General features: G+C 39.3%; 1 long non-coding RNA gene across 1 annotated transcript in view; it reads left to right on the forward strand.

Annotated features, from left to right (window-relative positions):
- Positions 1-6,103: 6,103 nt before the first annotated feature.
- The window catches only part of LOC123332808, a 104,038-nt gene continuing 83,643 nt past the window's right edge, over positions 6,104-26,498 (forward strand). The window contains exon 1 of the long non-coding RNA XR_006549860.2: positions 6,104-7,508. This is a non-coding gene — a long non-coding RNA (uncharacterized LOC123332808). The remainder of the gene's footprint in view (positions 7,509-26,498) is intronic.

Below are 26,498 nucleotides of genomic sequence, written 5' to 3' on the forward strand. Positions count from 1 at the left end.
GATTATTGATTTATTGGCCATATATGGAACTTTGCATTCTATAAATGGGTAATGACATAGCCTTGAAGTTTTCCCTCTGGTAAAGGAACTTTGCAGTCTCAGAAAGTTTGATGGAACCAGAAGAACAGAACCCACTAATTTCATTTAAAAATATATATACTCAACTGACAACCTCGTCGTACCCTGAGTCTTAATATGCTCTCAAATATTATCTTTAACTTTCTCAGCTTGGCCCTCATTGAAGCCATCCTAATGACTGATAGATTGATAAATAAATCCAAGAGATGTTTCTATGAAAAAACAAAAATAGAGATTTGTTCAGTTCAGTTCAGTTCAGTTGCTCAGTCGTGTCCGACTCTTTGTGACCCCAGGAATCGCAGCATGCTAGGCCTCCCTGTCCATCACCAACTCCAGGAGTTTACCCAAACTCATGTCCATTGAGTCAGTGATGCCGTCTAACCACCTCATCCTCTCTCGTCCCCTTCTCCTGCTGCCTTCAATCTTTCCCAACATCAGGGTCTTTTCAAATGAGTCAGCTCTTTGCATCAGGTGGCCAAAATATTGGAGTTTCAGCTTCAACATCAGTCCTTCCAATGAACACCCAGGACTTAAAGGATTTCCTTTAAGATGGACTGATGGACTGATTGGGTCTCCTTGCAGTCCAAGGGACTCTCAAGAGTCTTCTCCAACATCACAGTTCAAAAGCATCAATTTTTCTGTGCTCAGCTTTCTTTATAGTCCAACTCTCACATCCATACATGAATACTGGAAAAGCCATAGCCTTGACTAGATGGGCCTTTGTTGACAAAGTAATGTCTCTGGTTTTTAATATGCTGTCTAGGTAGGTCATAACTTTCTTTTCAAGGAGTAAGCGTCTTTTAATTTCATGGCTGTAATCACCATCTGCAGTGACTTTGGAGCCCAAAAAAATAAAATCAGCACTGTTTCCCCATCTAATATAGATAACCCCTAGATAATACAATAAAAAGAAAAATAGAAAATAAAATGACCTTGTGTATATTTATTTCTTGTTTAATTTGAAATGAAGAATGCAAATGGTAGCTAGACTTATCCCGGTGATCATTTTGCAGTGTTTAGAATTATAAAATCACTATGTTGTATAACAGGAACTAACACAATTTTCTAGGTTAATTATGCTTCCAAAAATAAACAGAATCAAACACATAGAAAAAGAGATCAGATTGACTGTTACTAGAGGCATTGGTTGGGAAGGGGTGAAATTTGACAAGAAAAGTAAAGAACATGATATATATACAATGATTTATGCCAAAGAAGCTTTATTAGAGCAGTGGTTTTGAGTTATAAAACTGAAATAATAAAAATGTTCAACAGGCTATTATATTATACTATATTTTTTATTTATTTAATAAAATCTTATCCTGCCATTAAGAAAAATATTGTAGAGAAATAATTAGTAACATGGAAAATATCCACAGTAGGTTATTAAGTAGAAATATATGACTGAAAAGTAGAGGGTATAATTTTATATTTGTAAAAGGTATAAATATGTGTATAAAATATATGAGAAAATATATACCAGAATATTACAAATCTATTTTTTTCTGAATAGAGATTAAAAATTTGTTTTCTTTATGTTCAACTGTATGTTCTAATTTTAAACTATAAAGACAGATGATGAAAATGTCTAAACTTGATACCCCATTAGTCATGTCCTCTGTTTTCTCCTTGCTCCACTTTCCTTTCCTTAGGAGTTTGTCCAGGTCACTCATGAGTGAGTGAGTGGGCACCTTGGCATCTCTTGTCAGGTAACAGCTGATGGGGCCAGAAGTACACATTTGCCCCAAGCTAGGCTCATTGGACCCTCTCTCCTGAGAATTTCAGATTTGGAAGAACGGGTCAATTGGGCTTCCCTGGTGGCTCAGATGGTAAAGAATCTGCCTGTGATGCAGGAGACTTGGGTTTGATCCCTGGGTTGGGAAGATCCCCTGGAGAAGGAATGGCTACCCACTCCAGTACTTGCCTGGAGAATCCCATGGACAGAGGAACCTGGTGGGCTACAGTCCATGGGGCCTTAAAGAGACAGAAATGACTGAACAACTAACATACCCTTGCAGTCAGTTAACTGTGAGAAGAAGGAAAACAGAAAAAGAAATAGAAAAAGCTGGGGAGCTGGGAGCTGTCATTGGAGTGCAGCTATTTAGCAGTCATTAGCAATGAGCAAGCAGGCGAGTTGGTCTGCAAAAAGAATAATTGACAACAAAAACAATGTATGCCATTTATTGTGTGTTCATCATGTGACAGGTGTTCTTGTAAGTAAGCACCCTCTGTGAAGCAAGTCATTCATAGGCAAGTCAAACCTTTGAGGTAGATTTTTTTTTTTACTACCATTTTTCTCATATTATATATGAAGAAACTAAGGCACAGAGAGATGAGATGAATTGAAGAAGGATACAGAGGTCAGAGAGATGAATGACCACACCATCTCAGGAAAAAAGGGAGGAGAAGCGTGACTCCCATGGGCCTCTGTGCTTTGCAGGTCCTAGTTCTCTTTCCTTGTGGGACCCAGTTTTATTCCCCAGCATCTGGTTCCAAGAAATGCCTCTGATTCCTTAAGCTATACTACTTGTCCTTTACAAGCCTGAATGGATAACAACCTCATGAGATCTACTTAACTGTGGCTAAGAGGGAATGGATGCTGTGGGTGATTACATATAAAATGTCTTTGATATGTTTGAATTTTTTTCATTTTACTTTTCAATACAGCCAAAAACTGGGAATAAGCTCTGTACGATCAGTGGCATCTGTTCTCTCAACTCACAAATAATTATAAAGAGTATTCAGAATATGCCCATTAAGGAGAAGGTACTCACTGAAAAACAGTACTTGACAGGTTAAATCTCTAGCTACTCTTTCTCTTCCCCACCTGATGCATAGTTACGTCAATGTTTATACACAATTTTAGGGAGAGCTAATGTATTTTAGGATGGTTACCAACTTCCAGAGCTGCTTTTTTTAAAATTGCATTTTCTTTAGTTTACATATTGGTGCAATGTTGAATTAACTTCATCTAACCAGAATGACTGAAGAAGGCAATGGCACCCCACTCCAGTACTCTTGCCTGGAAAATCCCACCGACAGAGGAGCCTGGTAGGCTGCAGTCCATGGGGTTGCTGGGAGTCAGACACGACTGAACGACTTCACTTTCACTTTTCACTTTCATGCATTGAAGGAAATGGCAACCCACTCCAGTGTTCTTGCCTGGAGAATCCCAGGGACGAGGGAGCCTGGTGGGCTGCCATCGATGGGGTCGCACAGAGTCGGACACGACTGAAGCGACTTAGCAGCAGCAGCAGCAGCAGCAACCAGAATGATAATAAATATTTTACTATATCCATCTTCTAGACTAGCTTTGTCAGTTTCTGGATACAAGGCAATTGGTGGTGGCCAAAGAGCATTGCTAGGAAAGGAATACAAAGATGGGAGCCTCATAAATTACTTTTAATGGCATCAAAAATGCTTTTTTTGTTGGAATGTCTGACTCTTTTGCAACCCTATGAACTCTAGACTGCTGAGCTCCTCTGTCCATGGGATTTTTCAGGCAAGAATACTGAAGTGAGTTGCCATTTCCTTTTCCAGGAGATCTTCCTGACCCAGGGACCAAACCCGCGTCTCTTGCATCTCCTGCACTGGCAGGAATATTCTTTACCAGTGAACCACATGGGAAGCCCCAAAATACTTTTATAAGTTGTGAAAACTGGATAAGAAACTTGCTTCTTTGAGATCAAAACTTGGACTCTTCTTCCTAGATTTTATGATATACTGGGCTGTGAAGTTTTTTTTTTTTAATGCAGGATTTTAATTCTGGAGATAATTTGTGTTTGAGAGTGGTGAAATTATTGAAAAATTATTGAAAAATGATTAATATTTGCCTTGGAGAATTGGGTAGTGTTTCTTTCCCTTATTTTGGTATAAAAATGGCCTGTAAAACAGCTAGATGGCTATTCTTATCTAGAGGACTCAAAGAATATTTAGTGGCCAAATAGATGAAAACGGAAGCTTTCAGTTAATCATCTGGATGTTTTGTCTACATGAGGGAAAAATTTGTGGATGTTTCCAAATGTTGGAAAAAAAATATTTGGTAATATCCAGATGTTTGACCTAGTGCAGTTCAAACATCCAGTTGTTGGACCAAATTTTCCCAACCGCATATTTTGGCATCAAGTAGACCCAGCCACGGTTATAGGAATTCAAAATTGCTACCGAGTGTCACAGAAAATTATTTGGGGGAAGAACATAGTGCACCAAAGTGTGAAGGTTCTAGATGAACATAATCATTAAGAGTGGGAAGAATAGAGGAGGGGATTATACTACTGACCAATCAGATTGTGTCACTGTTGAGTGTTAGTCACTCAGTCGTGTCCCGCTCTTTGCGACCCCATGGACTGTAGCCTGCCAGGCTCCTGTGTCCATGGAATTCTCCAGGCAAGAATACTGGAGTGGGTTGCCATCCCCTTCTCCAGGGGATCTTCCCAACCCAGGGACTGAACCCACGTCTCCCGCATTGCAGGCAGATTCTTTACCGTCTGAGCCACCAGGGAAGCCAGGTTGCATCATTACTAAATTGTCAGAAATAATGTTCTCTTGTGGAGGGTCTAATAATTAGGAATAATAAACATAAGCTGGTGGCCCTTACTGATTAAAAGGAAGCCAGTAGCACTTGCAGTGTTTACAAAACTTGAAAGATGTGGAAAGGGACATCCTCTGCTTTGAAATGAGTTGAAAATTCTAAGCTTCATGGAAAGGAGCTAGGAGAGTTCAGTTTTCTCCACTCGTTTTATTGGGCTCAGACTAATGTGACCCTGAAGTGTCTCCAATTACAATATTCTTAACTTGTGGGAATCAGCCTAATAAAAATACTGTAAAGAAATATAGCTCATCCTGCAGCTGTGGGCCGGCTGTGTGGATTACCATGGTGCAGGAGTAAGGGTCGGTCTCCAAAAAGCAGATTCCATTTTTGCACGGCAGTAACATGAACTTGAATGGAGGCGTTAAATAAGAAGACAATGTTGGGATTCTGATTAAGATCCTAAAATCTGATTTTTAGCCAACTTGTTATTGGCGAAGAACAGCAATGCCATAAATAAAATAGCCACAGATGGGTCTGGATATCTGTTACGAGCAACCATCAAGAAAATGCTTTTATTTTAATTGATTGATACTGAACAAAAGTAGTATTCAGCCAAAACCTTACTGCTAGTCCTGTTGTAATTATTTTTTTAACCAGTTCACCACTGCATTCCAGGGGAATGTCAAGACCTCCTATGGAGGTGCCTGGTACAATGTCCGCACCTGATATGTGTTTGGCTTTGCATACCATGCCTGAAATTGTTCAAGAAATTAATCTCTTTTTTAGTTACAAAAGCATAGCTTGTTAGAAAGTAACCTAGATGTGATATGTGTTTCTTTTTTCAAGCTAACAGTCTTCAGAGAACCTGGGGTTGGGTTAAATTCAGGAATAATATGGGCTGTCATTGTAGGATGGGAATGACTGTTTGAAAGCCAATGCTGACTTTCCAAGGAATTTATCTAGAGAATGGAGGAGGAATTGCTTTTCTGAAGAATTAGACTCTGGCTTAATTTGAGAAAGTATCTCAAAAAACTCTTCATACTACAGCTAAAGTTACCCAAGTATGATTCAATTTATATATATATATATATATATATATATGTGTGTGTGTGTGTGTGTGTGCACCTATCTATATGGGCTTCCCTGATAGCTCAGCTAGTAGGGTCAGGAAGATCCCCTGGAGAAGGGATAGGCTACCCACTACAGTATTCTTGGGCTTCCCTGGTAGCTTAGGTGGTAAAGAATCCACCTACAATGAGGGAGACTGGGGTTCAGTCCCTGGGTTGGGAAGATCCCCTGGAGAAGGGAATGGCCACCCACTCCAGTAATCTGGTCTGGAGAATTCCATGGACAAAGGAGTTTGGCAGGCTTGGCAGTCCATGGGTCGCAAAGAATCAGACATGACTGAGTGACTTTCACTTCATTTCACACACACACACACACACACACACACACACATACATATATGCATATACACACATGGGCTACATCATTGTAATGCTCTCCATTATTTATATGCCAATGATAACATCCAACATTGTTTAATTTTAACAGAAACAGGAAACATGACTTTGGTTCTGATAATGTTTTCATGGGAGGCGGAGGAAGAAATACAATGAGTAGACAAATTTTTTGGTACCAAGTGAGATGCTAGCCATGATTTTTTCCTCTGATGAGAATGGTGCTTTATACCTTTACATGCCAACTAATTGGAAAAATATTCCTACAATACTGTATCTAGATTTGTTATAAGAGAACTGGAAATGATGAGGATCAGTGAGAGACCATGGGCATTATTGGGAATGCATATTATAGTGGATAAGGGCAAACTAGAGGCAAGTGGCTTGGGTGAGAATCTGGCTTTTAGCTCTTCTGGCTGTTGGACCTCATAAGTGCTTTAAGCCTCAGTTTTCTCATCTGCAAAATGGGGATGATAATAGGAGTCCTAGTTCCTAAGTTTGCAGCAAAGATTTTAAAAAGGGAGTACAAGTAAAGCTCTTAGATCAAGGCCACATATGCAAATATCTTCTGAAGCCAAAGTACACAAACCCAAGAGCATTGAATCAAAAGGTGTGTGAATCTCTGAGATGGGAATAATGGGAACAGAAGAAGCTATATAATAAGATGTTATGATCAGAAATAAAATGAGACATGTTTTGACACTTAATGACATTCTAAAAAATTAGGTGGCAAGGAGATGCACACATGTGTCTGCAGAAAATGTGGTGAGGAGGTGGGGGGAGGGTTGGGCAAGGGAGATCAATCTCACAGCTTTCAATTAGCAGCCCGTGGGTGGGAGAGAAGACTGAAGTTCACAGGGAAGGAACTGGCTGATATTATTATTATTTTTTGATGCAGCATTCCAGAAAACATAATCAATGGCATCCGTCCAGTTCCCATTTAGTAACCAAAGAAGTAGCTGCAGCTGTTTTTTGTGCCTGGTGGTGCCAGTTTGATAGTGTATAATCATATTTGCATAAAGATAAAAAGGAAGGTGTTATAGAACACAGTTAAGCCTATGGTTTCACCATGAATTAAAGGTAATTTCAGACTAATTAGGTATAATTTGTTAAGGAATTCTTCCCAGCCATGATGACTCTGATTTTGTAATTACAGGACAATGCTTACTGTGGCTTTCAAGGCAGGGGAAGCACACCCGAGGGGGTCGTGTCCCACACTAGGAGGGTCTAATGGTGCCGCAAAAGACAGGTGTTTTGTCAGATTTCAGCCACACACTTTCACACCTGCAACGCATTAGCCACAGCAGCAACATTAATGAAGGCCAGGTGCCTGTTTTCTAGCTCAAATGAGAAACTGGCAGGAAGTTTGCTGTTTGCTACCTGAGGGCTACCTCGGTCTCTGAAAGCCGGCCTTCTGGGTGACGGAGACGCTGAGCAGGGTGAGTAGGCTTTGGGGTGGCTTGGCCCTGGGCCCTTTTCTTCTGAATGGGAGGACGGATGAATTGCAATGTTGACCTTTGTGGGGTGGTAGTTCCCTGTTTTCTCACCCACTGCGTCACCCCCCAGATTAAGCCATAAGATGGTGGGCAGGACTCTTATAGCACGAAGGGTCCTCTGGCTTTCTGAGCTGCTACCCTTTTTGTGTGGAATTCAGCCTCTAAGAGCCCTGAAAAGAACTGAGCTGCACAATCTACAGAATGGATTTCTGGAAAGTGCAGTGTTATCGGCTGCTACGAGGGAAAGTTTGATTATAGTTACTTGAGTCTTTTCAGACTTGAAGTTTTGCCATTCTATCCGGAAATGAGTAATGGAGGCCTTGAGCGAGCGTTTTCATTTTAATAAAACACAAGGTTTTCATTGTGTGTGGCTATGTCGTTGTAATGCTCTCTGCTATGAAATATAAAATCTTTGTGTCCCTCCCTTAAGCAAATCCCTTAGTAGCAGAGAATTCCCCTGCTCTTTTTCTCTACTTTCCTTTGTTTTGTGACTTTTAGCTGCCGTTGTTTGCTCCTTGTATTGTCCAGCAGTTAAGTGAAAAGTTAATATTGTCTCAAAAAAACCACACAGAAACCACACACTCGAATTGAAAGTGGAGAAAAGAATGGGCAAGGTCTGGGTTCTTAGCAGCAGGAATATAATTATCAGACTCATTACAAGTGACTTCTGTCCGGTGAGAGTCCTCTAACAAAACAGCCTCTTTATCTTGGGAGATGGAAGGGTGGACAAATATCAAAATGTTTAACGCTGTACTTAAACCAGCACTAATTAAGCTGGAAAAGAATGGAATCGTAGACTTTTAGAGCAGCAGATGTAAATCTTGGACTGGGAAGGAGCTCTCAACGCTGGAGTTTTTTAACTCTTAAATCCCTGAAGTAAATGCATTGTCATCTGGGCCAAACCTGCAGAACCTATTTATTGAAGCGACCTGCTAGAAACCAGATCCAAATCATTTTTCCCCACTAATTTTGCAGTATTTTTCAAGGTGCATTCTGAGTGAACTTGAGAGAAATTTAAGAGGCACTCCAGAGGTACCAGTATGGCTGGATGGGGAGGTGTTTTGAGAAACTCAGGACTCGGATTTTCCCTCTCTCCCACAGTCTCCTAACCCACAAGGAAAGCAGTTTTATTTTCTAATTTATTAATTGGAAAATTTTATTTCTTAGAGCAGTTTCAGATCAAAGAGAAGTTTTAGAGAAGTTTTAAATCAAAGAGAAGGTATAGAGATTTCCCATGTACCCCCTGCCCCCCAACATATATAGACTCTCCCATTATCAACATCACCCCCGGCCCCGTGTGGTCCATTTATTACAGCTGGTGAACCTACACTGACACACCATAATTATATAAACTCCATAGTTTACGTTAAGGTTCACTCTGGGTGTTGTGCATTCTATGGGTTTGAACAGATACATAAAGACATGAATCCACCATTATAGTATCATACAGAGAAGTTTCTCCACCTTAAAAATCCACTGTGCTTTGCCTATTCAACCCTTGCCGCCCAATCCCAGGAAACCATTGATTATTTTACTGTCTCTGTAGTTCTGCTTTTTCTGTAATGTCATATATTAGTTGGAATTATACCATATATCATCCTTCAGATTGGCTACTTTCACTTTTAATATGAATTTAAGGTTCCTCTGCATCTCTTAATGAACTGCTAGCTTTTTTTTTTTTTTCTTTTTAGCACTAAATACTTTTCCACTGTGTTGTCTGGATGTACCACAGTTTACCCAGTCTATGAAGGACAGCTTGGTTGCCTCCAAATTTGGGCACTTATGAATAAACCCAGTATAAACATCCATGTCTAAGGTTTCCTGTGGACATAAGTTTCAACTCCTTTGGGTAAACACAAAGGAGCACAATTACTAGACCATAGAATAAGAGTATTCTTAGTTTTGTAATAAACTTCCCAGCTGTCTTCCAAAGATTTTCCTCTCCTCTGTTTCTTCCTTTTCTTTATTTTACCACTTTAAGCTTTTGCTGATGGTGCCCTGCAATTTTTAGCAGTATTTGAAAAGTGAATATCATCAAAAAGCCCCCCACCAAATTCATAAACAGATTGGTGATTAAGATAGATGGGAGTGGGTGGTGGGTGATGAAATGAAGGTGGTTTAAGAAAAAGATATATTTTTTTGTGTCTTCACTAGCATTGAGAGTTCTGTATTTTCACTAGCATTTGATATTGTCATTTTATTTCCTTACTGAGTTAGCTCTGACTTTGGGTGCAGTGTTTTATAGGAGTGGCGAACCAGAACATCCTTTCTGTGTTCCTTTTGATTTCTTTTATTGATTTGTCGTTCATTAAAGACTTCATATGAAGAACGGTGGTAGCTGCCACAAACTTGCTTGAAAATCTTCTCTTATGGCAGAAACCCACTGTTATCTGAACTCAAGCATTCAAGCAAATCCAAATGCTTTTGGAGGACTATGTTGGCCATACATGCAGATTGTTCTGAAGGCCGCTTCTAGGCAGAGGTGTTGAGGTTTCTCATAAAGCAACAAATGATGTTTTTGGTGCTTTTAGCAAGCCTAATCTAAAGCAAATGAGTGTCTTTTCCATGAACGCTTATGGTAGTTTAGACTAGAGGTACTCAGCCTAGAGCTCAATTTCAAACTAACCTCTTCTCCAAACTTAACAGAAGTCTCAAATTGATGTTTAAGAGATTGTCTCACACCTTGCTAATTAATGTGTGGCGTATGGATCTGTAAGAGTGATCTAATGTGGGAGCTTGTTAGAAACGAGGAATCTCAGACCCTGACGCTGATGTGCTGAGTCAACTCATTTGTGTATTAAATTTTGCCCAGCACTGGTCTATGAAATTCTGTGACCATGTGTTTCTCTAGATCAGACATTTTTAATTTGAGACTCTCTTGATCCACAAATCTGTCTCAAGCTTATAAACTCCCTGCTATTGAAGGCAAAATTGAATCTGTGTGAGGGCATATGTGTTTGTGTTTACAACCATAATCCATTTTTTGGTGGGCAGGTTTCATACACTTTCAACTTTTAAAAATATTACAAACTATTTGCAAAGAAAGAATTACTACAAGTACTTGGCAAGTACTACTCCTATGCTAGGTCAGAACTCTAGACTTAGAAATGCTGCCATAAAATTATAATTGAACTGAATTTTTGCAGCTGCTGCTGAATATAGGTAAAGTGAAATCATTTTTTGTATTGTCAGCAATTGCTTGTTCAAATTTGTCCAAGTGTGGTCCAATATCACTTCTTAGAGTTTTAGGGTGCTAAAATGAGTTCCTGATTAAATATACTTTTTTTTTTTAAATCAGAAAATGAATGCTGTACAAATCAGTATCCCACTGCTGTTCTCCATTTTATTTACTACTAATGCTGCAAGTTGGGATGACATAAGTAGGGTACTCGTTTAACAAAACTCTCCAAAGGCATAAATGTGGGGGCAGATCTGTGATGTAGTTAATGAATATCACACAGAGGTGGTAACAGTTGAACTGTGCTGGGAGGATAAGAAGAATCCCTTTTCAGGCATGAAAAACTAGAAGGATGTTATGAATTCAGAGACCTAAGAACTAAACGACAAACCTATTGTGGGTTCTCTGTGTCTTTTTTGCTATTCTCTATTCTGCATCAAGTACAGAGCCAGGTGACAGCAGCTTGGCTTGCCAAATGGACAAGCCAATTTAACAAATTCTGAATGCCAATTATGTGGTAATGTGGAATTGTAGTTAAGAAAAGAGAAGTCATAAGTCAGTCTGTCTGGGTTCCCATTTCCCCTCCACCACACAAAGCTATGGGACCTCTGGCAAATTTCTTCTTCTTCTTCTTCTTCTTTTTTTTTTTTTTTTCCTGGCAAGTTTCTTTATCTCCTCATGCCTCAGTGTTTCTCAAATATAAACTAGGGATAATAATGATGCCTAACTCATAGGGCTGTGATAAGGGTTACTTCCGTTAATGTATGCAAGTCCTTAAAACAGTGACTAGCAATTACTAAGCACTCAATAGTGATTCTGACTATGTACCAGACACTTTTTCAGGCTCTGAGAACATGTGAAGAAAAACACCATTCCAGCCCTAATGAGTCTTATCAGCAAAATAAGGCATTAAATACTTCGTTGTATAATTAGTTACTTTGTCTTGGGATATGAACTATGAATGGAGGAGTATGAGGCCGCTGTAGGAGGACCTGTTAGCTACTCTAATGAGTTTAGGTTCAGGATGTAGTTGAAATGGAGAGAAATGCAGATCCAGTGGGCAGTTGTGCCTGAATCCAGCATCCAGCCCAGCCCGTGTTGGATGAAGGGAAGGAGATGAAACTGACGAGATAGACAGGGCCTGCATCACAGAGCCTTGTGAAAGGTTTTAGCCTTGAAGGACTGTGAAATGTCCAAAAGTTAAAACCTAAAGTCAAAGGTGTGAGATGATGGTGTTTTCATTTTGGCTGAACCATTCCAACAGGCATGTGGGAAATGGGTCAAAAGTGAAATGAGTGAATATTAGATATCATTCATATTTTATATACTAATACTTTCCTCTATAGGACTGTTCCTATTTATTTCAGAAGGAAATTCACTTGCGCTTATTCAGACAAAGGTTCTATACTTCTCTGTTGATACTTAAAAAGTATTTTGAAATCCTTTGAGGTGTCTGGGGTGGGGCTAGATAGACTCTTAGTTTTGCTTTACTAAGAAAGAATGCAAAGTACGATATAAGCTGATGGTTGAGATATACAAACTTTGTCACCCCCCCCCCCACCTCCCGCCACTTAAACTGTGTAGGTGGTGATGGAGAACAACTAACACCAGAAAACTTTGCTCTTGTTTTCCCTTGGAAATGCAAGAAGTAAAGAGTACATGGATCCAGAACCTCTAGTTTCTTGTTCTTTACAGAGATTTCCCACATTTAATCTTAATTCAAGCCTTCATCTTCTTTTATCTCATTCTGGAGGGGATGGCCTGAATGACAATTGTTATTTCACCCCCAAAGAAAGACTACAGTTAGAATTAAAAGAGGGGCTCAAACTTATCAAGTAGGTTGTAATATTTGGAGTAATAAAGTGATAATCACAAGTGATTGTCAAAGGGGCTACCATTCATTGACCACCTACAAGGTGCTTCCCAGGTGGTGCAGTTGTAAAGAATCTGCCTGCCAATGCAGGCGAGGCAAGAGATGTAGGTTCAATCCCTCAGTCAGGAAGATCCTTTGGAGGAGAAAATGGTTCCTACTCCAGTATTTTTGTCTGGAGAATTCCATGGATGGAGGGGCCTGGCATGCTGCAGTCCATGGTGGTCGCAAAGAGTTGGACAAAACTGAGTAACAGAGCATGCACACATCCTAGGTGCTACATCCATCTTCTGAGTATTATTATTCCCCATTCCCTAAGAAATGCAATATATTGTTAACGTCGGCTCTGATCCTAAAGGAGCACTGACCCCTTGATTTTGCATGATTCTCCCGGCTCGGTTCCACCCTACCCCCAAGAATCCCATGCCTCTCTGTTTCCACCTAGAACTGTCTGTCCTTAAATATTGTCTGTCTTCACTTTTTCTCCTCCAAACCATTTTCTTCTGCCCTTTACTCTGTACCCTTGGGCCGTTTTCCTTAAGGTGATGGCCAAGGAATCAGAGAAAGGAATGCAATACTGAATATGAGTGTTCTCTTTCCTTTTGCCTATGGATCACCTGGGGATACAGTGAGGGAACCCCAGGATGTGCCTCTCAGAGACAGGCAACCCAGCACAGGAGGAAAACAAGGTTTTTCAGACCCCATAAAATGAAACCCTGGGTGTGGCTTCAACTGATCAATATGCAGAATTGCCCATTGCTCGGCCATCTTTTTTTTCCTTAAGCAAATAAGATGTGGGCCTTAGGCTCTTGGCCCTCTCCCAGCCCGAGTTTGTACCCCTGAAGTCCTGAGCTGAATTGTGCCATCTCTCAGTGACGCTTAATTGTTTTTAATTATCCCTCCACTGAAGCTGAACCATCCTTCACCCAGGTCACAGCACAGAACATGGCTCATAAGTTTTACGAGCCACCTTGTGTATCCTGTCCATGTGTGCAGCCACCTTTCCTGACAGTGAGCCATCCATCAGGCAGGTCCCCCTGTCCTGACAGGGTCTGGATGCTCAGAGCTGGGACGGGCTGTGATCTGTGTTAGTATGTTGACCACCATTATACTGAGAAGCCGGGGACTGGGCTGGAGACTCAAATTTCATATCTATAGATAGTTGTATGATTTGTGAATTTGAGCTTTGAAATGGTCCTTTTTCCCCCACCCATGGTCATCAGATTTGACAAACTATAGGCGTTTGGGATTTCCAAAGTCCAGTTGTTTCTCTACTAACCTATGAGTTCTCATTCTGAGATTTTAGTGAGATCCTGGGCGCAGGTCCAAGTCCTCACTTGAACACCATAAATACTTAGGGAATAAATGAAAAGCCTAATGTTTAGGGGCAGCTTGCTTAGAGAGGGTCATTACTAACAAGTGGATTTGCACTTAGATGTGAACTCTAAAATGTGACACAAATGAACCTATCTACAAAATAAAAACAGACTCACAGACATAAAGAACAGACTTGTGGTTGCCGAGTCACAGGTGTGTGGGGGGGGGATGGATTAGGAGTTTGGGGTTAGCAGATATAAACTATTACATATAGAGTGGATAAACTGCAAAGTCCCACTGTATAGCACAGGGAACTATATTCAGTATCCTGTAATAAACCACAATGGAAAAGGAAAAAAACAAACAAAAACCCAACTGGGTTTGGCAAAAACCTGTAAGATCCAAAATGTACTTCCTGTTGACCCTATTGGAGGCTCAGATGGTAAAGAATTTGCCTGCAGTGCAGGAGACCCAAGTTTGATCTGTGGGTTGGAAAGATCCCCTGGAGAAGGCAATGCCTACCCACTCCAGTATTCTTGCTGGAGAATCCCATGCACAGAGGAGTCTGGTGGGCTACAGTCCATGGAGTCACAAAGAATCTAATACGACTGAAGAGCTATCACTTTGACCCTTCTCAGAATCTGAAATCTCTCCCTTCCTTTCTTTCTCAGTCTATAAAGCTTGGTAGAGGGTTACTAGTCAGAGGAGCCAAGTGGCTTAATTCTGAGAATTTTGACTTTTCTTCTTTTCTCCTCTAGACTGACCATGAAAGCATCCAGAATTATGGAGCTGTTATTTGAGGATGCTAGGTAAAGATCTAGCTGATGGACAACCCTCACCTCAAGTTGACTAGATAAACTGGTTAACTCAAGTAGCCTGAGATAAAAATAGTGATTTCCAAAGAGAGGTGTAAAGCAAGATGGCTTTTGGAGGTCACTAAATGAATGCATTTTTATTCTAATCTAGTATTTATTTTAATATTCCCTTCTATTCTTTGCAAGTGATACTAGTTTCCAGTTAGTAGGGATGAAAAGTTTCTATTAAAAATGCATGAATTTAAGTTAAAAATCAAGTCAGTAAAATAAAACAAATAATAAAAATGATATCCATGACAACCGATCAAAAATCATGAAGGATGGTACATGAATTACTGAATTTCTGGACACATGGAGATGTGAGGGGGCTAATAAGAGCTATGAGAAGGTGCCCTAGGGAGCTGTAGGTGGCAGAGCACCCAGTGGGGTGGGATAGGAATGAAGGACAGCACAAGTGACTGAGACCAGCAAGCCTGCTCACTCTTGGAATAGGACTAATGTAAGAAAGGAGGGTGGACAAGGCAATGGCAACCCACTCCAGTACTCTTGCCTGGAAAAATCCCATGGACGGAGGAGCCTGGTAGGCTGCAGTCCATGGGGTCCCTAAGAGTCAGATATGACTGAGCGACTTCACTGTCACTTTTCACTTTCATGCATTGGAGAAGGAAATGGCAACCGACTCCAGTGTTTTTGCCTGGAGAATCCCAGGGACGGGGGAACCTGGTGGGCTGCCATCGATGGGGTCACACAGAGTCGGACACGACTGAAGCGACTTAGCAGCAGCAGCAGCAGAAGGGGAGGGGAGCCTGGCAGGCCTGGTGTAATGAGAGAAACCCCCAGTATCCTGAGATCCAGCTCCCCTGGAACTGGATCTCCAGCCCTGGGATTTCTCCAACTGCCTGCTTCCCCACCCTCGCCTCCACTTTAACTGCCTCTTGTTCATTTCCACCGGAGGTAGAGATTCCTCAAGGCTTTGAGAGTTTCAGATAAAATGATTTGGATGTCCAAATTGGTCCACAGCAACTGTCCTATTCCCTGGAAATAAGGCCTATTCTCACTTGCTTCCTTTGTCCTTTCAAATGTCACTGGAAGAGGAAGGGGACTTGGCAGAAGGATGTATTTGGTTTTGGCAGCAGCATCCAAAAACCGTGGTTCGCCTGACTGTACAAACTGTGCAAGTGTCCTCTGACTCTGAACCCACATGCATCTCTGGGAACCAGGGCGTGAGGGTATGGGTATGGGCATGGATATATGTGTTTGTGTAAAAGGTGAAAAAGAATCTTTGCTGGAATAAAGAAAGGTATGCAACGGGGGATCAGCTCAATAGCCAACCTGAAGGGGGGTGGGGAGGGAGAACTGCAGGACTCCCTTCGAAATCGGTAAATGCAAATTGCAGCAGGAGCCTGACCTTTTACTGTAACCGGTGTCAGCTGCACGTTGTAACCTCATATTGTTAATTATAACTCAGCATACTTCGGGTGGGCTCCCCTATTGGCCTTGGTTCCCTCTCCCTCCCTCCCCACCCCCTCCCTCCTCATCCCCACCCCCACTGAAAGGCTCAGGTTGCAGGCTGCACTCAGAGATGAAATGTTTTGATAAATAATGAGTTTTATACAGCCAGAGTCCATCCTGCACATTTGAATTTTTCTTTTCACGAAAGAGATTTTATTGTATTGGAGCCTGAGATAACATGAGAGGGCCTGTTCCCTGCCCTCCCATCCCCCCAATTTAGGAAAAACTTAGATGTACAGACTCCACAGCAAAAAAAGGAAAACATTCATCAAGTGAGGCTGGAATGTAATAAAGCATCACTCATCTTCCCTTTGGAAAAAGTTTGCAAGTATTTTGTTGCATGATTGGGAGCCTGGAAAGGAGTAACTTAAAAGTAGGTCTAAAAATTACAATCTGGAGTCTGTGCACAGGTCAGGAAAGAAATTTGTATCACATGTCTAAGAAGAATTTTAAAATTCTGGACTCATCTTTCTGTTTCCTTTTTTGGTGAGTTTATTAGAAAATCAGTGTTCACTTTGTATGAGAATCTTCCTTTTTCTAGATCAAGCATGAAAAACTACAGACATTTCATACAGACAGTGGTGGCTGCGTGGGCTGTGACATGTGAGACCCACAGGTCCCTTTGCTTAGGGAAGCCTTCCACTTGGTTTAATGCTCTGCTCTTACCATACTGAAACTCTTGATAATTTTAAACAAATGGTTCCATGTGTCAGCTTGAATATTATATTATTATAATATATATATATATGAATATTATTATTATTCAGCCACTCCTGAAGAGGAGCATTGGAAAGCACAGCATATAAATGGTAGGTGGAGCTAATGCAAAACTTTGAAAATAGGTTGATGTCTCTTAGGCCAAGATTTTTTCAGGAAATAGTTGTATTTTGAATAAAATATGTATTGAGGCTTATCTTCCCCTGAAAAATCTAAAGTTGCACAATTAACTGAGCCACTTTTCACATTCTGAATAATTAGCCAGAGGGCACCAGATTTTCTCTACTTTGCTTTGCTTAATTGGTCTAAAGTTTTTTAAATATTTTCCTATTTTAGTTCATCAGTTCATTTATTACATAAACATTTAATATGATGAGGATGGTATTTTAAAATTGCCATAGAAATGGCAAAGAATGAAACACAGCCATACCCATAAAAATGTTTCTCTCTAGAGATATCAAAACATTAAAAAAAATCCCCAACAACAACAAAACACATAACAATAACTTGAAAGAATAAATGCATTAATTGAGTTATAACAGTGTTCTGGGAGAGCAGGATAAATCTGATTGGGAGGGTGAGGAGAGGCAGGACAAATAAATTGTCCTATCTAATTTCAACTTATAGAGAATTGGCCAAAGAATATTCTGAGGGTATAGAATGACTTCAAGTGGGGATATGGCAGAATTGTGGGTAAATTCAAGCAGCGTTGGCTAGAGCCAAGGGCCTACTGTTTGAGATACAGGAGGAAGATACCACTGGAATTTAGGCTAAGGCCAGCCAGCTGTTGTGTGGACCATTTGTTTAGTGACAAGTGCTCATGGAGCCAGGGCAATGGGAGGGATGCTCGTAGCGGTCAGCTACCTTTATACAGAGAAAAAAATGTATCATAGAAACTATAACTCTAGACTTATCAGGTTATTGACATAATGAGCCATGAGATGCCATGCAGGGAAATTGGAAGTCCCAAAACAGAATTACGGTGCCTTCTATACTTGTGGAGGTCAGTTCTCAGCGTGACCTTACTGGGAGGTGAAGAAGGAAGATGAACTTCATCGTTCCTTTGTGGTCATTCAATTTAGGACTTTCCACTGGTGAACAAACTTGAGAAATGTCCTTAAACATCAGTTGATGGGCTGTTTTCCTGTTTCTTGGAAATAATGTTCTATCTTCCATTTGTGTGGTCACGACAGGAATATAAAAAACAAAAAACTGCTTATAGTTATAAAAATAGCAATGTACAAACTGTATATACATTACATTTATGTATCTTGCACATAAAATAGAAGAATGGAAAGATGGATGGATTGGAGCTGGTATGAAGCAGACCAAAATTTAATCATGGCATTATCTTTGCAAGCTGAGGTTATAGGTATTTATAAATTTTGCTTAAAAAAAAAATTGGACATTATTTGACCATTTGTTTCAGGAAAATAATTCAATAATTCACTGGGTACATTTTGATGGTGGGATTTCAAGTAGTAAAAATCTCATTTTAAATTTTGGATATAGAATTTACTATTGCTCCAGAATTACTTGGAAAAGAATGTAAAGAGTTCTGTTTTTCTTATGAAACATAGTCAGGGAGATGAATTACTTTTCCATGCCATGAACTCGGCTAAAAAGAAAGATGCAGTATCAGCAGTGACATGACTGCTCATTTGGGGATGGTCCACTCAACCGACATGAACAATTTCCTGTGTTGTGTCTTGGGCCAAAAAGCTATTGAAAGAATATGATCTCAAGAAAGTAATATCTTCTGTGAAATATCAACTATTGACAATATATTCAGCAGGCTTATATATTGATTTGAATTTAGTCCAGGGTCACATACTGAACTCTTGATACTTTTAATTGCATTACCTTAGTTTCTAGTTCCTAACCTATGGTTTTTAGTTGATTGGTTATTTTGATAAACATCTATGTATTGAACCAAATCATATGGTATTATGGGTAGTTCAACTTTTAAAAACTTCTTAGTAAATTCTTTTGACGGGTAATCATGAATTGTTTACATTCTGCCTTTTTGGCTTTACAATTTCCTCAGTACATTCACATATTCTGAAATATTTAAGAGCATGTTGGGGGCATTTTGCCCTCTTAACCTCTAAGTACTATAGTTTTTATTTCTTGGAACAAGGACATTCTCTTATAAAACCACAGTACCATTATAAAATCAGAAAATTTAGCACTGATACAATGTGATTATTTAATTCACAGTCCAAATTCATTCTGTTGTCACTTGTCTCAATGTCTTTTTCAACAAACTTTTCCTGGCATAGGATCCAGTCCAGAGTCATGCTCTATTTATATTTCTGTAGTCTAGTTTGGAGTGGTTATTTAGCCTTTCTTTGTCTTCCTTGACCTTGTAATATTTTAAGAGTTCAGGCCGGTTGTTTTGAAGAATAACCCAATTTGGGTGTGTCTGATATTCCCTTATGATTAGATTCAGTTTATGCTTTTTGTAAGAGATACCACAGAAGTGATATTTTGTCGTACTCAATGCATCCTATCAGTTGCCAGGTGATGCCAGTTTGTCCTCGTGTCAGTGATGTTACTTTTAATCCTTGATTAAGGTGGAATCAAGTTTCTGTACAGCTATCATTTTGCCTTTATAATTAGGAATTTGTGGAGTGATGCTTCAAGACCATGTAAATATCTTGGTTCTCATCAAACTTCACTCATGCATTGATGATTTTCTAACCCTATTATTTTGCATTCCTTTATTGGTTGACATTGAAACCATAAGAAAGTTTCCCTTCTCCATGTGTTTATTCATTAATTTACTAGTATTAGCTTCATATTCACTAAGTTTTGATCTTTACAATGGCTGTTTTATGAGGTTCAACTTGATACTTATTGCTATGCTTTTAGAATTGGAGGCATGTCATGCATGTATCTTTATATCCAGTTATATTTGCAATATCCAAAACTATTTGCCTATTTGACGAATATACATATATTTTTATTGATAGTTTAAAATTATTGCACTCTCTCTCACCTGGTGACTGTCAGTCAACAATTTCACTTATCAGTATAGAAATCTCTACCTATTCTCTTTACCTGAAATAAAGTATTTTACTCAGCCTATTTGAAACAGCTGCAAGACCTCAGTTTAGTCTTTGTTTTCGGCAGTGTGAGTTGTAGATATATAAATATGATCAATGTCTTTACTGTCCATTTGAATATTTTGTTTATTTATTCTCTAAATAAATGCTCTACTTTTAAAACTTAGTTGTTTTCATAACCAAGATTTTAGGGAAGTTAGAAATAATTTGAGCTCATCTAGAAATAAATGCAGAAAACAAACTTCTTCAGTCAGTTTATCTACACATTTATATTCAGTTCAGTTCAGTCCCTCAGTTGTGTCCTACTCTTTGCGACCCCATGAATTGCAGCACGCCGGGCCTCCCTGTCCATCACCAACTCCCGGAGTTTACCCAAACTCATGTCCATCGAGTTGGTGATGCCATCCAGCTATCTCATCCTCTGAAGTCCCCTTCTCCTCCTGCCCCCAATGCCTCCCAGCATCAGGGTTTTTCCAATGAGTCAAATCTTCACATGAGGCGAAAGTACTGGAGTTTCAGTTTCAGCATCAGTCCTTCCAATGAACACCCAGGACTGGTCTCCTTTAGGATAGACTGGTTGGATCTCCTTGCAGTCCAAGGGACTCTCAAGAGTCTTCTCCAGCACCACAGTTCAAAAGCATCAATTCTTCGGCACTCAGCTTTCTTCACATTCCAACTTTCACATCCATACAGAACCACTGGAAAAACCATAACCTTGAGAGTCCCTTGGACTGCAAGGAGATCCAATCAGTCCATTCTTTTTTTTTTTTTAAGTCTGAAAAAATTTAATGGTGAGCCAAATATATAATCATGGGAGTATGTAGGCTTGTTAGTTCATTCACCAAATATGGGATTCATTTTGATATTTGGCAAAACTAATACAGTTATGTAAAGTTTAAAAATAAAATAAAATTAAAAAAAAAATATTTTTTTTTTTGTGCTCAGTGGTTGCAACTACATTTTTATTTTTTATTTTTTTTATTTTTTTTATTTTTAAACTTTACATAATTGTATTAGTTTTGCCAAATATAAAAATGAATCCCCCACAGGTATACATGTGTTCCCCAGGAGATCAGCCCTGTGTGTTCTTTGGAAGGAATGATGCTAAAGCTGAAACTCCAGTACTTTGGCCACCTCATGCAAAGAGCTGACTCATTGGAAAAGACTTTGATGCTGGGAGGGATTGGGGGCAGGAGGAAAAGGGGTTGACAGTGGATGAGATGGCTGAATGGCATCACCGACTCAATGGACGTGAGTTTGAGTGAACTCTGGGAGATGGTGATGGACGGGGAGGCCTGGCGTGCTGTGATTCATGGTGTCTCAAAGAGTCAGACATGACTGAGAGACTGAACTGAACTAAACTGACTAGATGGACCTTTGTTGGCAAAGTAATATGTCTGCTTTTGAATATGCTATCTAGGTTGGTCATAACTTTTCTTCCAAGGAGTAAGCGTCTTTTAATTTCATGGCTGCAACCACCATCTATAGTAATTTTTGGAGCCCCCAAAAATAAAGTCTCTCACTTTTTGCACTGTTTCCCCATCTATTTCCCATGAAGTGATGGAACCAGATGCCATGATCTTAGTTTTCTGAATGTTGAGCTTTAAGCCAACATTTTCACTCTCCTCTTTTACTTTCATCAAGAGGCTTTTCAGTTCCTCTTCACTTTCTGCCATAAGGGTGGTGTCATCTGCATATCTGAGGTTATTGATATTTCTCCAGGCAATCTTGATTTCAGCTTGAGCTTCTTCCAGCCCAGCGTTTCTCATGATGTACTCTGCATATAAGTTAAATAAACAGGGTGACAATATACAGCCTTGACGTACTCCTTTTTCTATTTGGCACCAGTCTGTTGTTCCATGTCCAGTTCTAACTGTTGCTTCCTGACCTGCATACAGGTTTCTCAAGAGGCAGGTCAGGTGATCTGGTATTCCCATCTCTTTCAGAATTTTCCACAGTTTATTGTGATCCACACATTTATATTAGATCATAGCAGTGTTCAAAATACTACTGTACATAATTATTCAGAAGCATTGTGATCAAATCGAATGAATTGGCTTTAAAGCTTTTGTTTTCATGTCTGCAATCTAAGTTATTTAAAAACTTAGAAGTACATAAGACTGTTTTGAAGATGCTACATGTGGTCTTTTAAAAACTTTTTTTCAGAGTTGCATCTCCTGGATAGTGGGGTTTATATATTTAAAGGAAGAAAACAAAGTCAAGACAGTTTCACACGTATTAGCTAACAGGCAGGCTAGTTTCATGACACATCTATGAAAGGTGGGGTGTGAGTCATTATGCATCATTTGTCACTTTCCTGTGAAAGAATGTGCTGTAGGAAATGGTCTAGCCAGAAAATATCGACATACAAGCGCACTTGTGGTGGATCCCTTGAATGGAAGAATGAAGCAAAAAGGGAGGAGATTCAGAATCGGGAGAGGCAAGAGGCAAGACGATAAGGAGCAACGCATCTTGACAAATGAATTAGAAGGTGGTTCTAATTCTGCTTGTGGGAACCTTAACCTAGAATGAAATGCTGTGCAAGTACTTTACCATCTTCAGGGGTGTTAGTGCCATTTAAAAAGACTGACCCAAACTGGACCCTCAAGGACCTCTGAGTCTCAGTTTCCAAACTGTAAAAGAAAGAAAATTCCTATTTACAAAGTTGTTGTCTAGACTCTGGACCTGGTGCCTATTAGGCACTCAAAAGCATTTCTTTCAGCCCTACCCTTGTTGCTGTCAGTAACAACCTACCTGGTTTTCTAACTTGCTGTGCTTCCTGACACGGCTTATGCCATAGTTCTACTAACAGATGTTTGAGTCTGTCTGCTGGTCCCGTTGTTGCTTGTCCTGGCTGAAGGTGGTTTGTACAGGAAGCAGTGGCTTGTGTCCAGGAGAGAAATTGTGAAGGGACAGCAGTGGCATTAGGCAGGAACCTGGATGAACAGCTTGAGTGGTAGCAGTTTGGCCACAACCCCACAAATGAGGAAGATCCCATTGTTGGAAGATCCTTGGAAGATGAAAAAAATTCTTTGTAAACTTGTTTTCAACAGTAGAATGGGAAGAGAAGAAGGTTGAAAGGTAGAGCATAGTATGATGGAGGAAAAGTCTTAGAATTGCTGGGGGCAGTTACTAGAAGCAATGAACTAGATGCTAGAATCAGTGGAGAGAAAGAAGAATGGAACCTCTCTGAGAAAGAAGGCATTGATGCGGAAATTAATATATCCAAGTTCAACTGCTCAATTCCTTGCTTAACTTTAGTTAACAGCAGATCTTCTGGGTTCAGATACTTTGTTCAAATAGCCACATTTTCTAAAAATCCAATTTTGATATAAGGTGAAAGGCTTCAGTCCTAACATTACAAACAAAGCCAGATCTCATCTATCAGACTTTTGGATATTAAGCTTTTCTGTGGCAGGGAAATTTATTTCACACACATACTAATTTGCATCTGAGTTTTGCCTGATTTTCTCTGAAATATAAATTAAAAAAAATTTGCCTATGGTGGAAAAAAAATTGTTCAAATTGCAAGATTATTGGAGCCATTCTTAAAGTGAGATTTATAGGGAAAAACATGTTGGGAGCAGAAGGACTAGATTTTGGTCCTTGGGCAATTAGTTGTGAAACTGCAAATGTCCTCTCCTTTTGTTAAATAAGTGTGATGAACACAGTGTTGAAGTGCCGTTCAGATTTGAGGGTGGAAGATGCTAGGCTTCTGCCCCGATCTCAGTGAGGAGCCGTAGATTACTGTGATAATTATACTAACATTGGGAGTAAGCTGGCTAGAGAGCTCTGTTCTCTTTGATGTCACCTGATCAACTTGGACATTCTATTATTTGGAGTGTCTGGAATAAAAATATTATTTTCTTAAGTAGTCTTATTTTCCTTGTCAGGTGAATTTATAGCAGTCAGAGGCATTATCAAACATCTGAAAAATACATTGTATAGATTTGAGAGCTCATACACACAATTGCACCCTCATTTGTTCACTTAAACACTTGCTCCATATTCTGCCTGTGTGCCATAGGGAAATTGAAAAATGTCATTAGAATGACTCAGAAATAGGGGCCTTGGATTGTCAACTAATTTATAGCTTCTCTAAAGTTTTTAAAGTATATGCTTTCTTTTGATATTTCCAATAAATGTTATGAAATGTATAAATTAGAATCCCAGATATTAAAGACTTCATTATATCTTCCTTTCCAATTGCTTTATGAACAAGTGGTAAAAAAAAAAAATCATCACTGGAAAGCTACGAATCTTCAAAAAGTCTGTGTTTAGAGATTATCATTTTGCAATACACACTTAACATCATTTCATTTTATCTTTTCACTTGCTACATTATACTACTTCTTAAAACTATCTCCTTTGGGTTTAAACCTATTTAACCTTTTGGTTTGGAAATGACAACTGAATGAAGCAACCACATTCCTCTTTTTCTTTGAACATGATTTTTATTCTTGTGATATCAATTTTTCTTCCTTCTGTGCAATAACTTAAGTTGTGTAATGCGGAAAGAACTAGCTAGGAGATTCAAAGACTTCTGGTTTTATTTGCACTATGCTCTCTATTGTTAAGCAAATCATTTAAGCTCTGTCAACTTTTATCTCCAACATGGTGTGATGGAATAAGATAAAATGTATGGTTCCTTCTCCTCTGACATCCTTTGATTTTACTAGTCTTTGGCTATGGACAAATTGAACTGAGTTTCATACTCAATAAGACAGTTTAATCAGTATGAAAGGCAGTCTGGATAATTAATCTCCACAATGCCTTTAGTCTCAATAGCACGGTGAAAATTCTCTTTCTTTTTGGTTTAGCTGCATAATTTCTTGAAATCTACTGAATTCTATCCAGAACAACTTTACAGTAGAATTTCAAATTTCAATTTCCTCATAATCTCATTGTCATTCTACTTCATTCACTTCTAATCCTGATCTCAGAGCCTTTTTTTTTTTTTCTTCATCTTAACAGTCTTCTGGGTCTACGAACTCCTATGGAATTGGCCACAACCTTAACAACGAACATGCCCATTCCTTTGAGACTATTGGTTTGGTTCTGGTTCCTGTTTTTATTGCATGCTAAATGTGTGCACTGAGTTCATTCATGGGACTCATGTGGAAGATTCTATGACTACTTTTAAACCAGCTGTTTCTTTTCCTTCATCTCTTTAAACCATGGGGGAATTGCTTGGAATATCAAATTTATTTCCCGGCAATTCCTGGCATGGGGCGACATTGAAATAGAGCATGCACTCAACTTTCCTAGATGAGGGGAAGAAGAATGAATAACAAAACTTTGATACCACTGTGAGTGATTTTTTATTGTGGTAAAATACACATAACATAAAACTTACCATTTGAACCATTTTTAGGTATATAATTCTGTGGCATTAGGTATATTCACATTGTGCAACCATCACTTTAATTTCCTGGACTTTTCCATCTTCCCAAACTAAATTTTATACCCATTAAACAATAACCTCCCATTCCTCTGTCCCCTCAACTCCTGGAAACCACCCTTCTGTTTGTGGTCTCCATGAATTTGACTGCTCTAGGTACCTCTTATATAAGTGAAATCATACTTTGTCCTTTTGTGAGTGGCTTTATTTCACTTAGTAGGTCTTCAAGCTTCAGCCACATTTTAGCATGTGTCAGAATTTCATTTTTTAAAGTCTGTTGTATGGTTGTACCACATTTTGTCTATCCATTTATTTGTTTGTGGATTGGGTTGTTTTTTCTTTAATTATTATACCTTAATTATTCATTGGGTTGTTATGAATAACGATGTGATGAACACTGGTGTGCAAATACTGTTCAAGTCCCTGCTTTCAGGTCTTTTTGGGTATATACCCAGCGTAGAATTGTTGGATCATATGGTAATTCTGTGATTGAAATTTTTAAGGAACTTGCATACTGTTTTCTACAAAGGCCATACCATTTTACATTCCCACCAGCAACACATGAGTTTATGATTATTGTTCTTTCTTCCATTCCCCTTCCCTTCTTCCTCCATCTCTCCCTTTCCTCCCCACTTTGATCTATCTCAACTGAAGCTTACTAGTTACTCACCACTGAATTTAGGAAGTTGAATTACTTTATTAGTACAACTCAGTGATAAGTTATTTCTGAAGATGGTCAGGAAGGTAAAGTGAACCCCAGATTTTGAGAAAAGAGTGAAATCAGTCCATACTTATTATGATTTTATGTGCCCAGGAACTTAGCTAAGTCTCAGACTGTATCAATAGTGTCAACACAAAAACTAAAAATAGACCTACCATATGACCCTGCAATCACAGTCCTGGGCATATAGTTGAAGAAAAACATGATCCATCTGAACGGATATATGCACCCCAATGCTCACTGCAGCATTGTTTACAATAGCCAAGACATGGACACCATCTAAATGTCTACCGACAGAGGAATGGATAAAGAAAATGTGGTACATATACACAAT

The sequence above is a fragment of the Bubalus bubalis genome, chromosome 3 (assembly GCF_019923935.1).
Source record: "Bubalus bubalis isolate 160015118507 breed Murrah chromosome 3, NDDB_SH_1, whole genome shotgun sequence".
Classification (NCBI taxonomy): domain Eukaryota; kingdom Metazoa; phylum Chordata; class Mammalia; order Artiodactyla; family Bovidae; genus Bubalus; species Bubalus bubalis.